Source organism: Heloderma suspectum, chromosome 3, assembly GCF_057233095.1.
Source record: "Heloderma suspectum isolate Gila_16-S chromosome 3, 16-S_ref, whole genome shotgun sequence".
NCBI lineage: Eukaryota > Metazoa > Chordata > Lepidosauria > Squamata > Helodermatidae > Heloderma > Heloderma suspectum.
The window spans coordinates 213012467-213030196 of NC_139460.1; the positions used below are offsets into that span (position 1 = coordinate 213012467).

At 43.6% G+C, this 17730-nt stretch overlaps 1 protein-coding gene across 1 annotated transcript in view; it reads left to right on the forward strand.

Annotated features, from left to right (window-relative positions):
• The window catches only part of COL13A1 (collagen type XIII alpha 1 chain), a 253449-nt gene that overhangs the window by 85937 nt on the left and 149782 nt on the right, over positions 1-17730 (forward strand). Inside the window, exon 3 of the mRNA XM_084845463.1 lies at positions 11349-11375. The gene's annotated coding sequence lies outside the window, so the exon portion shown is untranslated. The remainder of the gene's footprint in view (positions 1-11348; positions 11376-17730) is intronic.

The following is a 17730-nucleotide window of genomic DNA, read 5'->3' on the forward strand; positions in this document are numbered from 1 at the left end:
TCCATTCCTCCCCCTGGAGTCCTTGCTGGCCAGCTCCGCTCCGTGGCAACTCTGTGGAGCCACCGGCCAGCTCTGTATGGCCAGCGATATGGCTGCCATTGCCGTGCCGTATCACTGGCTGAGGGCTCACTCCAGATGCAAATGGCGTCCACTACGCCATTTGTGGCCGTAAAGCTCTTAGATTAAGCTAAATGCAGCCATAAATGGAGTCCATGGCGGAATTCTCTGACACCCTAACTGAGACCAATGCTGTTCAATGTGTTCATAAATGATCTGGAATTAGGAGTGAAGTGGCCAAATTTGCCAATGATACCAAACTATTTAGGGTGATGAAAACAAAAAGGGATTGTGAGGAGCTCCAAAAGGATCTCTCCAAACTGGGAGAATGGGCATCCATATGGCAAATGTGGTTCAATGTAAGTGAGTGAAAAGTGATGCACGTTGGGCAAAAAATCCCAACTTCAAGTACAACCTGATGGAATCTGAGCTAGCAGTGATCGACCAAGAAAGAGATCTTGGGGTTGTGGTGGACAGCTCGATGAAAATGTCAACCCAATGTGTGGCCACTGTGAAAAAAGGCAAACTCCGTGTTAGGGATAATTACAAACAGAATTGAGAATAAAACTTCCAGTATCAGAGTCAGCGTGGTGTAGTGACTAGAGCTGTGGAATGGGAGCCAGGAGATCCGGGTTCTAGTCCCCACTCGGACATGGAAGCTCACTGGGAGACTTTGGGCCAGTCACAGACTCTCAGTCTAACCTACCTCACAGGGTTGTTGTTGTGAGGATAAAATGGAGAGGAGGAGGAGGATAATGTAAGCCTCCTTGGGTTCCTTGCAAGAGGAAAAAAGGCGGGATATAAATGCAATAAATAAATAATAAAAAATAATATCATACTGCCCTTAAAGAAATCTATGGTGTGGCCACACTTGGACTACTGTGTATAGTTCTGGTCAGCACACCTAAAAAAAGATATTGTAGACCTGGAAAAAGTGCAGAAAATTAAAAGGGCAATTAAAATGATCAAGGGGCTGGAGCATCTCCCCTATGAGAGAAGGTTACAACAGCTGGGATTGTTTAGGTTGGGAAAAAGGAGGGTAAGGGGAGACATGACAGAGGTCTACAAAATTATGCATGGTGTGGAGAATGTGGACAGGGAGTCATTTTTCTCCCTTTCTCATAATACTAGAACCTGGGGTCATCCCATGAAGCTGATTGGTCGGAGATTCAGGACAGATAAAAAGAAGTACTTCTTCACACAGCACATAGTTAAACTATGGAATTTGCCACCACAAGATGTAATGATGGCCACCAATGTAGATGGCTTTAAAAGGGGGTTAGACAAATTCCAGGAGGAGAAGGCTATCAATGGCTATTAGTCCTGATGGATATATGCTACCTCCAGTACCAGAGGCAGTATGCCTATGTACACCAGTTGTTGGGGGAAATGGGGGCGGGAGGGTGCTGTTGCACCCGTGTCCTGGTTTTTTTATCGACAGCTGGTTGGCCACTGTGTGAACAGAATGCTGGACTAGATGGACCCTTCGTCTGATTCAGCATGGCTCTTCTTATATTCTTATGTCCTTACAGCAGAACTATCACAGGTTTTACTTATAACATTTTTTGTTTTGTATCAGTTCCTATCTTTTGGTAAGCATTATTTGTTTTAGAATATCCATTGTTTTTATCTTTAAAAATAATAAATAAAAGTTATAAATAAAGAAGGTATCCAGCTGACCTCTTACAGCTTATGGCTTTATTTTATTATTATTTATATAGTGCTTATAGCGTTTACAGTATTTGAAGTGCTAAGTGCTCGGTAATGTCGCTTCAAAGGAAAGCTGTGTTTCACTGATTTTTACATAGTGCAAATGACATCAAAGTGGAAACTGAAAAAGAAACATACTTTCAAACTAATTGAAGGAAGATCAGTTCTGTACTTAGTATCCAAGCAACCTTGGAAAAAAGGGCTACAGACACTTGCTTTTTGCCACCCTAGCTCACTCCAAACAGTACATTAAAAAAAGCACAGCCACTGACCTCAGTTTGGTGGCCCCCCCCCAGCTCGGCACCCCAGACAGCCACCCAGCTCGCCCATCCCTAAGGCTGGCCCTGACTCTGGCTGTCTGCTATTAAACTGGATGCCTTGTGCAAAGCTAGCTATGAGTCATGCTAGCATGTCCACACAAAATGTTTTAATAGGTCAGAACTATATCTTCAACTCGTCCATTCCATTCTAGTTGGATTTCCAGTATTCAACACCTCCTTCACCCTATGCCAGGGGTGGGCATCTTGTGGCCCTCCAGATGTTATAGGGCCACAAATTTCCCACCCCTGGTATAGGGTGAAGGAGGTGCTGGTGTAGACTAGGAAAGGGAGGGGGACTGTGAGTGGGGATATAGTCAAAAGCCACAATCCAGCTCTAGTGACACTCTGTGGCACGTATTTAATCCCAAATGGATGGAATTTTGCTCCACCACCCCAATCTGTAATCAGGTACATCCATTAAGTTCAATGGGAATTGGAAGAGCATTGTACTGTATCAGCTGCACATACAGATCTCCCTTGCTGAGTTGTTGTTGTCGTTTAGATGGGGGTGGGAGTTTAGGAACTACATAAAGTGTTGTTGATATTAATGCAAATGGAAAAGTAGGCTGGTAAATATGCACTGGCTGATGAGAAAGATTTTCTACCACTTGATGAGGGACTTTACACTGAGGGTTCCATTCCTTCCAACTACTAGGTAATAATCAGAATTTGGCTTCAACTGACTTCTTTTACCTAGTGCACCACCTGAAACTATTCTCCAGCTTTGCTAATATAAACACTGTAAGTGGAATGCAAGTCTCCCTGATCCAACTGTTGACTGGTCCAGCTTACTCTACTATGTTGCCTTCTTCGTCAACTTAAGTATATTTGGTGTGAGTGTGTGTACGTGTGTACATGTGTGTGTGTGTAAAATGGATTATATATGTCATCTGAGGCAGTATGCAACTTGTGGGTTCCAATGTTATGTACACATAGCCAGAGAGAGAAAGAGGATGTGTTTTGTTTGACTGTGAGATCTGCAGTTCCCAACAAGGTGAGATGAAGCTGGATTGCATTGCGGAGGCTGGGGGTGAAATGGAGTTTACTGGCAGACAGATCATATTGCTGTTTCAGCTGATGACAGAGGTCTGGCATGCTTTTGCTGCAACATGATCGCATCAACTTCCAAGATGTTGGACAGCCCCTGAGGAGTAGATGAGGTTTCTGAATGGCAGACCCAAATTCCCATATATGATGTCATTTAGCAGCTACTGTAATGGATCATGACATCACAATATATGGTATTGTTTTGTTTTAAAATCTTTCCACCGGAGGTGCAAAATGCTTTCAAAATAGCCACCATCTGCTTGGAACCAGAGTAGCTGCACACTGGATTGTTTCTGGATTTGATGCTAAGAAGGAATAAATTAAGGAGTGACTGTACAACTTTAGAAGTGAAGGAGAAACCAGATTGGAGAATGGACCTAAACATGCCTGTACGTAGAGTCTCATGGAAAAGCTACACCATATAACAGCTTTCCCCAACATAGTGCCCTCCAGATGTGTTGGACTACAACTCCCAGCATGCCCCAGCAGAATGCCAGCCCTGTCTTGAGCTTCCCTCTGTCATGTGTAGTACAATTTGCCCTGTATTCTGACAAGATCGCACTTAGCATTGCTCAGTTATTGCCCTCGATTGCTTCAACCCAGGGTCTCTAATCAGCCTTCCCCAGCCTGGTGCCCTCCAGATGTGTTGGATCATGCTGGCTGGTGTGATGGGAGTTGTAGTCCAACACATCTGGAGGGATCTATGTTGTGGAAGTCTGCTTTAAACCAGTGCCTTTCAAATGATTTGCTAAAGAAGCCCCAAGTTCCATGGAAGCTTGTCAGTTGGAGTGCCATGATGAGAAGCTCCATGATAGCAAAAAGATGATGATGATGATGATGATGATGATGATGATACCTCAAAATGGCTTGTCTGCCATTGCTCATTTTCCCCTGCATTGTACATGTGCAGAGAAGTGTTGGGTGCATTCTAAGCTGTATTCTCAGCCCACTGTGGTTGATGGCTAGGACCAGCAGGGCTCCTCATTGCTTAGTATGAACTTAGGTTGCCCTCCAAAATCTTCTGCAACACACAAGGCAGGTGGATCAATGCAGTTGGATTGCTCTAAGGCAGGGGTGTCAAATCTCTTTCAGCACAAGGGCCAAATTCAGTTTTGGAGAAGCTCTCAGGGGACACATTCCAGTGGTGGGCAGGGCCAAAGGCAAAGGTGGGGGGCCAAAAATACAAGCATATTTTAACTTAAAGCTCTTACTTCCAGTGACTAAGCCTTAGGAGAGTTGTTTCAACCTTTGAGAATGGGGAAAGAACAGTGCAAAAGCCAGAAAACCCCCAAACAATCAGTGGTTGTGGGAAAGGGAGTGGAGCCAAGGGAAGAGGGCATGGTCATCTGGGGAAGCCTGGAGGGCTGGATTTGGCCATTGAGGTTCAACAGCCCTTGCTGTCAGGGAAGGTCCTTTGGGGATTGGAAATTTGAACTCCACTGCTGTAAATCACAGACTGCTCAGTTATTGCCCTGTATTAGTTGATGTCTTTTGCTACAGTAGCATCAAGCTAATAACCACTGATACGAATAGACTGATACAACAACCTAGCCCTTGTATGGCACTTTTGAGTGTTTAAGGCACTTTGCATACATGATTCAGTAATCCTTACAAACAATACTATAATAGAGGCCGGTATTATTTCCCCACCTTGCAATATCCTGGTAAGTCCGTGGCTGAGGTGACATTTGATCCATTAACTGGCCAGTTTTATACTGTTAGTCACTATGGGTGGGGTATCCAATTGGTGTTCCTCTGCTGACAGAAGGCATCCAATGAAGGAACAGGGAAGGGTGATATGATTTCCCCTCTGCAGATCACCATGCCATCTCCCAGCAGGTCCAAAGGGCCCCCATCCTTCCAGTGCAGTTGCAGGTCAGCTGCAGGGAGAGACGGGATGAGCGAAAATAACTTCCCTCCCCATTCCAGTGATGGAAAGAGGGAGACCAATTTGATACTGTTCGGACTACTGCAATGCACTCTTCGTGGGGCTACCTTCGAAAACTGTTCAGAAACTTCAGCTCATCTAGAAAGCTGCAGCCAAATTGTTGACAGGAACTGGTTACAGGGAGCACATGACTCCCTTGTTACAGCAGCTTCACTGGCTACTGGTCTGTTTTCAGGCAGAACTCAAAGTGCTGGTTATTACCTATAAAGCCCTATATGGCTTGGGACAAGGTTACCTGAAAGACCGTCTTCTCCCATACAAGTCTGGCCAGGTCTTAAGATTTTCTGGAGAGGCCCTTCTTTTGAGACCACCACCACCAGAGGCACATTTGGCGGTGACCCGATAGAGGGCCTTTTCAGTGGAACTCCCTTCCAAGAAAAGGTGAGGTTTCTCCCTTTCTGCTGTTCTTCCGCTGGAAGGCAAAGACTGTTTTATTCAAGCAGCCCTTTAGCCTGTAAGTGGGTCTGTTGGGTTGGGTGCTGTTTTTAATAATAATCCCCCGCCCCCGTAATCGTTAAGCTTTCATTGTATTTTAATGTATTGTTTTATTGTTTTAATCCATTTAAATTGTTTCTGTAAGTCACCTTGAGTACCAGTTTTTGGTAGAAAGGCAGGTTACAAATAAAGTAAAATAAATAAATACCACCTTAAACCACAGAATGATTGATCGACATGCATTATTGAAGAAGAGGGTAATTAACAAATACTGTCCTATTCACGACCTTTTTCTTTCTCTTTTCTTTCAGGCCCTCCTGTAAGTACCAAAGTCCGTGTCTCTGTATGGTGTGAAGGATGAAGCTGATGGTAAAGTGACAGGGCCACTGGAGGAGAGGGAGGGAGCGGTTCTAAAATGTTGGAACAGGGGCATCACTCTCCTCTTGACTTGTAACGGAGGAGCGTAATTGACAAACTGCACTGGAGGGAGCACTCAGGTTCATGAAAGGATCAGCTGCCATCTGCTGCTCCTGTGTATTTGGTACCTGTGTATTCTGTTGTGGGAACAGGCCAGACAAGTTGAGGAACTCCTGAACTTACCAAGGTGCTATTGATTTATTACAAAAGTCTCTGGATCCAGGGCAAAAGCTTAAGACAGGTGCAATCAAAGCAACAAAACACGTATCTCCAGTGGAGGCTGGCAGTTCCGATTCCGATGGGGCTGTGAATCCATTCTGGGTTTCAGTCACAACCAGCCAGAACTCTAAAGGTTCTGTCCAAGGTACTGAGCCCTATCCCCAAAATAGGTTTGGCACCTTGTATAGCTTCCTTAGAGTTCTGGCTGGTTCTGACTGAAACCCAGAGTGGATTCACAGCCCCACGGAAATTGGAGCCACCGGCCTCCACTGTAATTTCACCTTGTTTCTTTGGGTTTCTCTCACCCCTGTGATTAGGATGGCCATATGTCCTACTTCACAGAATTCAGTCTTCTATTTTGGAGAGCTGTCAGAGGCCAGTCCTCTACCTGAAGGCATGCTCTAGTTGAAAGGCTGTCCAGTCCAAGTCTGGTTTAAAGATAAAGAACCATAAGGAGGGAGAGCAGGCAGGGCCTTGAAGTAGCCCATACTTAGCACCTGGACAGCAGACTGAGCAGGCATACAGGTCACCTGGTCTCGGTCTTCCCCACTAGGGTGAGATGTATTGTGTTTCTATTTAAATTCTAGCAATTATTTCTAAATTTGCATCTATACATATACAAATTCTCTGCAAACGTGTGCCTTCTTTTGACCTCTTTTCGATGATGCATTTCCTCTTTCTTTCTTTGATGATGCAAGACCTCTTTCTTTGGGATGATGCATACATGGCCACCCCTACTCCTGAGTCCTTGAGAAGATGATGCAGCAAACTGACTACTGCTGTGTATTTTTAATTGAACCAAAGTGCTGCAAACCTGTTTGAACTCAGTAGAATAGTATTCTGCCAAAAACCACTACCATTGCTGTAGCCCAACAGACTTACATCTTTGCCCACATATGCCTCCTTCAGACTAATGCTGAAAGCTGTTAGCTTGCAGGGGAAGTGGCTGGAGGTGGGTTCAATTCTGCTGCACCCTCACATATCTGTGAACATGTGAGAAGGGTCTTGTGAATCACCACCACCCTTGAGTCAAATGATTGATCCATCTATCCAGTTGTTGTCTACTTAACTGACAGCAGCTCCCTGAGGTCTTTCCCAGCCTTGCTACCTGAGATGCTATTAACTAGAGATGCCAGGGACTGAATCATGAACTTTCTGCATACAAAGCAATTGCTGTGGTTCTGGTGAAACATCAAGAGAAAATTAGGAAGACAGAAATGCATATTAAATGTATCTGGGTTCTGTGTACACCAGGGATGTCAAACCTCTTTCAGCTCGAGGGCTGAATTTAATTTTGGAGAAGCTCTCAGGGGCCACCTTCCAGTGGTGGGCAGGGCCAAAGGCAAAAGGGGCAAGGACAAAGTACCAGCATATTTTAGCTTTAAGCTCTTACTGCCAGTAGCTCAGCCTCAGGAGAGGCATTTCAACTTTTTATTATGGTGGTGGTGGGGAGACACCCAAAAGCCAGTAAACCACCAAGTGATCAGTGATTGGGTGAATGGGGCTGTGGCCATCTGGGGACCTGGAAGGGCCAGACTGGGATGCCAGGAGGGCCAGATATGGCCCACGGGCCAGAGGTTCAACACCTCTGGTGTACACGGACTCTGGAATTATATGCATGGAGAAAGCTGTGTGATATACTTACCGACCATATGCAGTAGGAACTTAAAACAATGCACATAACCTCATTGTCTGATACTAAGCAAAGAGCTTGATGTTTACATTGTGAATTATAGCAGTTGTTTTGCTACTGTCAGTGTGCCATGACTGCATTATTTTCTTTGCTGGTGGGTTAGATCGGGCATTGATTTTCCTGGCTTGAGATCAAATTGGCAGGCACAGGGCACTTATTTTCTTGGCTTGTGAACAACATGATATGTATTTGGAATAAAATGATGTGAGTCTGGAGTCTATTTTACACTATTGGATTCACCACATAATAAATTAAATAATTTTAAATATATTACGATACTTGTATTAAGCAGGTTTCCATTTCATGTTGACTTACAATGACCCCCACCTCCACACAAAATTTCTGGCTATGGGCCTTCAGTGTCTAGACTCTGAAGATGTTTCAGGAGCAAAGGGCTGGATGTGCCTGATCTCATCTGATCCTGGAAGCTAAGCAAGGTCAGCCCTGGTTAGTACTTGGATGGGAGACTGCCTGGGAATCAGGCTTCCTCCTGCACGGAGCAGGGGGTTGGACTCAATGGTCTTGTAGGCCCTTTCCAGCCCTATGATTCTATGATCCCAGAGAAGCTGAAAGTCTCTCAGTCCATTAACTTTAATGGCCAGACAGATGGTCAAAATGCATATCTGACAGCTACAGCAAGTTTGCTTCCCACTGTCAGGAGTATTTTGACACCTGCATTCCAAATTTGAGGGGTCGGGGTCTTTCTTAATCATGCTAATTTGCAGAAATATAGTTAGAAGTGGTGTCCTCATTAATTTCATCCACCTGTTGCATATCAAAATTGTCTAGGCCCAAGCCATACCTGAAACCCATTTTTTGTTCAAGCTGTTTGTGTCCATTGCTATAAATATGGCCCGGCCAAGAATGAATGACCCTATCTTGCCTGGCTTGCAAAGAGGGATGTTTTTGGACTGCAGTACTATGCGTGGACATTTATTTATCCATCACATTCATATCCTGCCTTTCCTCAGGGCAGTATACATGGGGCTCTCCCATTTTATACTGACAACAACCTTGTCATTTATGTTAGTTGGCTGAGAGAGCATGACTTGCTCAAGGGCACCTAGTAAGCTTCATAGCTGGCTAGGGATTTTGAACCCAGGTTTCCCTCATCCAAGTCCAACACTGTATCTGCTATAATACGTGGAAGGGGCTCCCATTGTACTCAGTTGGACTCACCCCTGAGTAAATTTAGAGCAAAGCCTGAAGTTCTTTTGTGTAATTTTTGGGCTCAGAAATGGCACTATAAAGGGGAGGCAAGAAATTTCACCCTGTCACCTTTTTTTCACAGCTGCTGCCACCTGCTCACATCGTTCTGGTGGTGGTACATGGCATTGTTATAAAGCCAATTCAGAGTGAGAAGAGAAACAGGAAGCAATGTTTCCTGCCCTCACTCTAGCATCTTCTGGATAGGGGGTGGGGCATTAAGAAAACAGTGTCAGGCAGCAGCAGGGAGCGTAGATGCTGTTAGCAATAAATGGGGCAAACATTTTCCATGTTTTTGCATCCCTGCCAAATAATCAAAATTGCCCCCCAACTTTGCAGCCTGGGAGATGAAGTTGTAGGGCATTTTAGCTCAGCAGTGTAGTAAATATAATTGGAGTGTTGATGTACTTAACAGTTTTGCATTCCAGTTATTCACACAAGTTGTTTCCAGCAGTGTCCTATTGTAATGCCAGTGCAATATGGTTCTCCCAGCATCATCTATATTGTGTGTGCGCACAAATGCACACACTTGCATAGAGATGGAAGGAGAGAGAAAGGATCTCTCTAGCTTCCTCTTTTATTGTAACTTTTCATTGAATGGGTCATGCCTGAAGAGGCATCAGGCTTGCAACATATTTGAGGAATGGGCACTTTTGAAAGACTACAACATATTTGAACAACTAGCTGTCATTCATTCAGTGATTCATCTCTCACTAGTTCAGTGTGTGCTTGCTAATGGTCCCTACACAGAATCCCTCTGTCCAAAAATGAACCTACGTGGATGTAACAGAAAAATGAATGGAGGAATGATTGAAAACAGGGGAGTGTGATGGAATGGTGGGTTAAGTTAGAGTGAGTGACGTGAGTGAGCAAGTTGAGAAAGTTGGTTAGAAGCTAAACAGCTAAACTACACACATTAAATGTGTAACAACGTTCCCAACATTTTTATTTACTCTAGTTTAAAAGGGGGTAGTGATCCAGATTAGGACTACCACACATGGAAACTACAGTCAATAAAAATGTTAGGATCACACACACACTACGCATTTAGCCTAGGATGTAGTTTAGCCAAAGACAAAGCAATCAGAGGAGAGTTAGGGGAAAGAGGAGTTAGGAGAGAGAGAGAGAGAGGGCGGGGGTGAAGATAAAAGTCTGGTGGTTAGGATAGCTGTTAAAAGAGGGGAGCCAGGTTAGGTTAGGATAGTAGAATTTCTTATTTTCTATCAAATTACATAATTCTGGCTGTTATTCTCCATCAGTGAATATACTTGCAGGTGTTCGTTCAAGAATGTGTTCTGGTCTGGGTGGTTTCTAGGAAGAACATACCTCACCCCACTTGCTAGTTTTGAGTTACACAGCCACGTATAGAAAAGGAAGAGTCCCGCTGCTCTCTGTAAATCAGTCAGTGGTGGCTGCAGGTTATTTGGAAGAATATTAGGGGACATCAAGACTCAGTGGACAGGCTGAGTGACTTACCCAATTACTTCTAGGGGCCAGAGCCTTGTAGGGGACGCCTAGAAGGTCACATGGAATGCCAAGCCCAACATAGGATTGTACTTTTTGAGAACACAGCAGCGTGTGTGGTCTATGATGGCGACTCAATGAGCTACTTATCCTGCTTTAACTCCTAAGGTAGCCAGGTGTCCTCCTTTACAGGACAGTCCTCTATTTTGTAGAGCTGTCAGAGGATAGTCTTCTGTTTGAAGGTGTCCTCTCTTTGAAGACGTGTCCAGACCAAGTCTGGTTTAAAGTGGAAGAGCCATAAGGAGGGAGGGCGGCACAGGCCTTGATGTTGCCCATCCACAGTTAGCGCCTGAACAGCAGACAGTGGAGGCACAGAGGTCACCTAGTCAGTCTCCTCCACTGTGGTGAGAAGTGCTGCATTTCTATTTAAATTGTAGTGATTGCTTCTAAATGTGCACCTGTACATACACATTGACATGTGCAGATACTATGTAAATTGGTGTTATCTTTTGTCCTCTTTCTTTCTGATGCATTTCCTCTTTTGGAGAGATGCATAAGTGGCAACCCTAAGTGAGCCCCACATCTGCTTTAGCCCAGCATTGTCTGCTTTAACCGGGGAAGGTCACCAGAGTGTCTGACAACTCCCAGCTTTTCTGTCTATGATGGACTGACCATAGGAACTTATACGTGCATAGTACATGCTCTGCTACAACCAAAGAATACCATCTTCCATGTCCAAAATTCAAGTAGCATATATTTTTATTGTTTCTCTGTGGCAATCCAATCCCCGTATCCTTTGTGCCAACATCTCCTTTGCTGTGTTTCTTTTCAGGGTCCTACAGGAAGACCTGGGCTTCCGGTAAATATTTTTTCCCCTTTTTGTGTTTTTCCACCCTCTCTTCTTCCTTTTGTGCCAGCTGCAGTCCAGAATGCAGGCCCTAAAAGCTATGAATATTGAGGAGGCATTAATTGGTTGCCCATCAGAAACAAAATAAAAGGAACTGAATTTCAGTGACATGTACAAGCTGGCCCAATATCATAACATAGGTCCCAGGTATAGAAAGTTCCACATCCTTCTTGCATTGGGGATCACACATTTCCTTTCAGAGAACCTTTCCAATCCATTGTGTTTGGGGTATTGTCTTCCCACATGACAGTTTTCATTTATGAATTTGTTTCGGCAAGCCACCCCAGCACTGAGAGGGATAACATGGGAAGGATTGATGTCTGATTCTACCGGAAAGTCAGACATCATCCAAGAAGTTTCCAGATTCTCAACAGATCCAGGATTGATTTGTGATTTGTAAATCTTTTTTATATCATTTCAGTCATGGATGTGATTTGCAGGCACAAATGAACAAATACTATTCTGTGGGATATATGCATACAACAAAGTAAACTTTGGACTATGCTGGTCCATAAGAAAAAAGCCCAGTCAGGCAATGCGTTTATTAGGGCCAAACAAATATGCTCAAAATTGTGGCAAGATTTTAAGATCTCCAGATCTCTTCATCAGGCAAGAGGTTGCAAAAAGGAGTGGAGAGATGTTTGGAGGGAGGGCTAACAATGTTGAAGTCATGAAGGCTGCATGGTCAGAGCCTTAAGACGGAGTAGAGGAAAAGTGCTGTCTTAAATAGATTTAACCAAGAAATGGATGCAACCACTGAGCAACAATCAAATGGGAGTCCTTTGTCTTATCAGTCAGAATCTATTGGAACCACCCTCAGCAAGGGCAGCTCATGCAGCACTGTACAGGCATGTGAGTTTGCTGGTGAGTGTGGAGTTTGTAACTGACCCATCCATACTCACATGCGGCACTATTGGCCATTCACCAGCCTCCATAGCTCTGTGTGAGCCACCACTGTTTTTGCTGCTTCCAGCAGATGTATTTATTTACTTACAATATTTATATACTGCTCCACAACAGAAGATTTCAGAGCAGTGACCAACAAAGATAAAAGAATAAAACACCAGGTTAAAACAGTTAAAACATTTTTTAAAAAGACAAATTCCAGTAAGGTCAAATTTAATAAACTGCTACTACTGGTCACGCAAGGAAAGCCTCTCGAAATAACAATGTCTTCAGAAGGCGCCAGAAGGAACACAACATTGGCACCTGTGACCTGCCTGACCTCCAAAGGCAAGGAATTCCACAGGAAGGGGGCTACCACGCTGAAGGCTTTTTTCCTGGTGGACTCCAACCAGGCCATGGTAAGGGTTGCTGGTAAGGGTACAGGCATACCACCACCATGGTAAGGGTTGCTGGTAGGGGTAAAGGCACACCACCACCACCCCTCTCAAGCACTGCTCAGCAGTAATGGTCATTTACCGTTTCCCACCTCACCTTGCTAGGTGCAGCTGCAGGAATGGAAGATGCAGTTAGCATGCCCTGGGAGCTTTCGCAGTACTGCCCCCTTGGCCTCCTGATTCACAGCTGGCATAAGATCTGTGATCATAATCTATTTCATTGCCCATCTGCATTTGCTAAGAAGGAATCAGAGTGGCTCATGAAATCTCTTCCTAATGGGTGACACCCCTATTCCTATTTGTAGCTCCCCTTGATGGGGCCAACAAAGGAGGCAAATCCTCTCTCCATCATGTGACAGCCTGCATTCTTCTTTTCCCTCTAAGCTTGTTTATATAAACAGTCTTATTAACACATATTAAAAACTAAACCAATTTAGTGTGCAGTTTTTCCCCCATTGGAAAAAGAAGTGGTGGAAATGCCTCTTCTAAGGCTCAGTTACTGGGAGGAATAGCTTTCAGCTAAAATATGCTGATTATTTAGGTATTTTGGCTCTGTCCCTTTTGCCTTTGGTCCATCCCACTGCTAGAATGCAGCTAAGGATGTCAGAGAACTCCGCAACGGAATCAGATGAGTTTGGACTTTTATGAATCCAACTCACAGATTCTGCAGCAGACCAGCTATTCCCCAGTCGGGCAGATTCCACGGACTTTCCAGACTCTTGCACAGGTTTTGTAATAGAAAAATACGCAAAATAAAAAAATTGCCAAATATGCGCATTTCCCCCATAGACTAAAGCATAAAAGTGTACATGGGTGGAGGATTTGTGCATTTTGGGGGGATTTGACACTACAGGGAGGAGTAGGAGAATTCAGCACTGGGCTATTTTTGCTGGCCGTCCTGTGTGAAAGCCCAGCATCTAGCTCTGCTCTTGCTGACTGTTTGGATCCCAGGTGTAAATACCCACATTCAAAATATATGTGCATCTATCAATTGTGAAGGGTGTCGGTGTCTGTGTATACAAAACTGCATTCCCTTTAAAATATATGGAAGTGGCAAAGGGAAAACAATTAGGTAAACCTGGCTATTTATCCAGGCATGTACAAGTGTGTGTGTGCATGCATGTGTATCTATACCTCAAAATAAGGTGTCAAGTGAGAAGGTATCCTACTACTTATTTCTTGATTCCAGTTGATATTAACCCATGTGCTCTGGGATCTCCCTACCCCATAGTAAGTAAATGTGAGGTAGCTCCATTTTAATAACTGGGGAGATTTAGGGTTAATTTCTTGAGACCCAGGAGCACAGTGCTTTCAGCTTCAGGAAGCCAATTTGGACATTTCCTATTGGAAAAGATCAGACAAGGATCAGACTGGGCTGAAGATGATGTCAGTTCAGATCCACAGCTGGACACCTTTGGATAAAATATATCTCAGTTGTGCCTTACAAATGTAAACAAACAAACAGCTGAGGGCCCTCAACATGCTTCCGGAAACCTTATGGGAGAAAAACAAAATATAGACCCTCCTTTTGCATACTGTTGTATAGTGTTTGTCCTTTTTGGTGATAAATACCTTAGAAACATGGTAGCCAGCCAGCCAGCCAGCCAGCCAAGCAAGCAATGCGATCTTCTTAAGCTCTGAAGACTATGCCAATGCACTGCAAGGGGTGTGCGCAGTACCCACAAGCGAGTGTATATCTTGGCATAACATTATAGGCATTCTGCTCTCTGAACCATCCATCATTTATTCTTAATAGGCAGGCCTGTGTGTAATTCCACTGGATCCCAGAATACAGTATTAGCTACAGAACTCAACTCCTTAATAATCTCAGCCTTCACTTTTAAAAAATTAGCATGCCATGGTTCTAGCCCTTACGGTTGTAAAGATATGCCTGAATGTGTGTGCTCCCCATAGAAATATACCCAAATCCCTCCCTAAATATTTAGCTTTTACTTAAAGAACAAAAGTAAGTCTCTAACATTTCGATTAATGTGTGAGGACAAACATGAAGGCAGATGTCTACCCAGCTGCTCATTTAGAATCATATTTGGTCTCATCTTCCAGTGTCATGGCCAATGAGTACAAAGATGGCTGACACGCTCTTAGACACTTATGTTTTAATATTATTAAACTTTTATTTATTTTTAGCATTATTTAATACATTAAATAATGGACCACTTGTATTTGGGTTACTTCTGTTTTGTACTGATTTGTGACGGCTCCCTTTAGCCACCCACCAACCCCACATCACCACCACATGATTTCTGGCATTACTTCCATGGCAAGAAACATGGCAGTTGGACAAGAAGCACTGACAGTTCTTGAGATAATCAAGTATCAATACAACGCAACCTTTTGTGTCACTAACCCAAACCCATTAAAGATTTCTCAAACTGTTTCCAGACTGCTTGTGACATAATGCATGATACATTGTTCAGAAAGGAGATTCCATAACTAAACAAAACAATAATAAAACCAGGAAATGAGGCTGCAGTCGTATACACACTTAACTGGGAATAAGTCCTATTAAACTCAGTATGACTTATTTATATGCATAGGATTGTACTATTAGGCTCTTAAAGTTCAGCAATAGATTTTTCTTTAGCTTACAGCACAGGTCCTTAAATTAAGTGATTTCTACATCACTTAGTGATACCTTGAGCAAAACTATGAAATAGAGGAATAGAGATGGTTTCTCCAAACTAATTAGTACAAGGGCTCTTAAACTGTGATCCAAGAATTATCTGTAACCTCTGGTCAGGGGACCTCTTGATGCCACAGTGAAAATAAGAAGGGGGGATGCTGAAGAATTATACATTTCTTTGATATTTCCACCACATGTTGAAGAGGCAACCCATTGAAAAGCTGCTTGCCTCTTCAGTAGTGTAAATTTCAAAAAAACTTCCTGCTGTATGCAGGGTGCTCCAACATGCACATATATTGCTTTGTTAGATCATGGCCGTAGCGGAAAAATGCAGCAGTTGGTTTGTAGTTCAGTAGCCTTTCAAGCTCCTTCCCACATAGTGGTGTAAGACAAGAAAATGTGATGATTCATAAACAAGCAAGTATCCAAAATATAACACAATTTAAGAACTCCTGGACTAGTACATGAATAAGAAAATATCATACTAGTAAAACAGAATATGTCACAGGACTACTGAAAGCAACAACTTTTCTTTGTAATGTAATGTTACAAATTATAAAACTATAAAATGCTCCCATATAATTATGACAGCAGCTTATTCATAAATTTCCTGTACAGCTATATTTGCATGCCTATCCATTTGTTAAAATGCTTGCAAAGACACTCAGGTGGAAAGGATGGATGAATAGATAGATGGATAGATATGGAAGGGACCATGTGTGAAGGAAGAGAATTGTCCTCCATTTTTGTATTTAGTTTGGTTGTAGGATATTATGTGATTAAGGGAGCAATCCTATGGCTGCTAGACAGCAGCTAGATGGCCATAGGATATCCTGTTTTCCTGGAACCGACCTCTGCCCACTTCTGCGCTGCCTCGGAGGCAGCACGGAACAGCCACGGCCTCCGCACTCGCAAGAGGAGCACAGAGCGGCTGAAAAGGGGAGTGTCTGGGGGAGTTCCAGGGCAGGGAGGGCAGAAATGTCTGTACGACACATCCAATGTGTACGCATCCAATGTGTCATACAGCAGCCTCCTCCCCCACTCAGCCCTCCCACGGCTAGACAGCTGCAATCGGCTATCTAGCCAAAAATGCAGGGCAGGAGAAGCGCAGACAGAACGATCCCCTGCGTGCTTCTCCTGCCCTGCTTTGGATAGGCAGTTGCCTCTGAGTTTAGAGGCAGCCACCTATCTGGATTGCTCCCTAAATCGTGTGTGTGTGTGTGTGTGTGTGTGTGAGAGAGAGAGAGAGAGAGTGTGCGCGCGCACACGCGCGCTAGTCAGTTTCAGTCAAAAGGTTAATAGTTTAGAGGTTAAAAGTTAACTAGAATGTAGAAGTCAAGAAGTTGTTCTCAGAGGAGCAGGTGATTATAAAGTTCAGCAGAAGGACAGAGGAGGAGAAAGAAAAAGTTTCAACTCAGAAAATAGAAATTTCATTTGCAGAAATGAACAAGAAACTACCCCCTGTTTAGTTAGAGCTGGGGAGAGAAAAAAACTGGTTTTAAGAGATAAAACCCTAAGGCAGAGAGAGGAAGGAGGCCAAGTCCTAGAGGAAAGAGTCAGAGCTGTTGGAACCAGAGAACTGACTGAGAGACCTAGACCAATAACACTAAGATATTGTTTGGATAAAGGGCCTGGGTAAAATAAGGATACAGTCTAGTTAGGTTAGCTGGATGCATTTATCCCTGGTTGCTTTATTACCCTATTGCTCATTTGGGATTTTTCGTGGGATGTATCTGTCCATTCACATTTTAAAACTTCCCTATTAACATTTTTCTTCAGAAAAGGTTTAAACTTTGTTATTTGCAACTTTGTGGTCTCTTTTCTTTTTGGGATACCCACCCCACATCTAATAGCCAGCCCCTGCACTACCTAAAGTAGATACCCGAGACCCAGAGGGTTTTAACACTGGTTTGGTGGAGGCAACAAGAGAAAAAAAATATTTCAACCTGGTGGCATCAGAAAAAGCCACAGGAAGAGAATGGCAAAAAGTAGACACTATTTGGTCTGTTTTCCTTTGCCAGACTGTGACACCATCCAAGCAGATTTTCTATACTACTGTATTTAAGTCTATCGCTTTAACTTCAAAGGATTCCATAAAATCCACAAAACCTCTGCATGCTCCATGTACTCATACATGAAATTTATAAGCTAATTAATGCACCTGCATAAGGCATCAAGGGGAAGTTCATTTGTGTCACTTTGTAGCATCACATATGGCTGGTTTCCAACTGCCCTCTGATTTTGCATTAATTGTTAGGGAGACAAAGGCACCATGGGGATCCGTGGACTACCGGTGAGTCGTAAACTTCTTGCAGCTACCTGA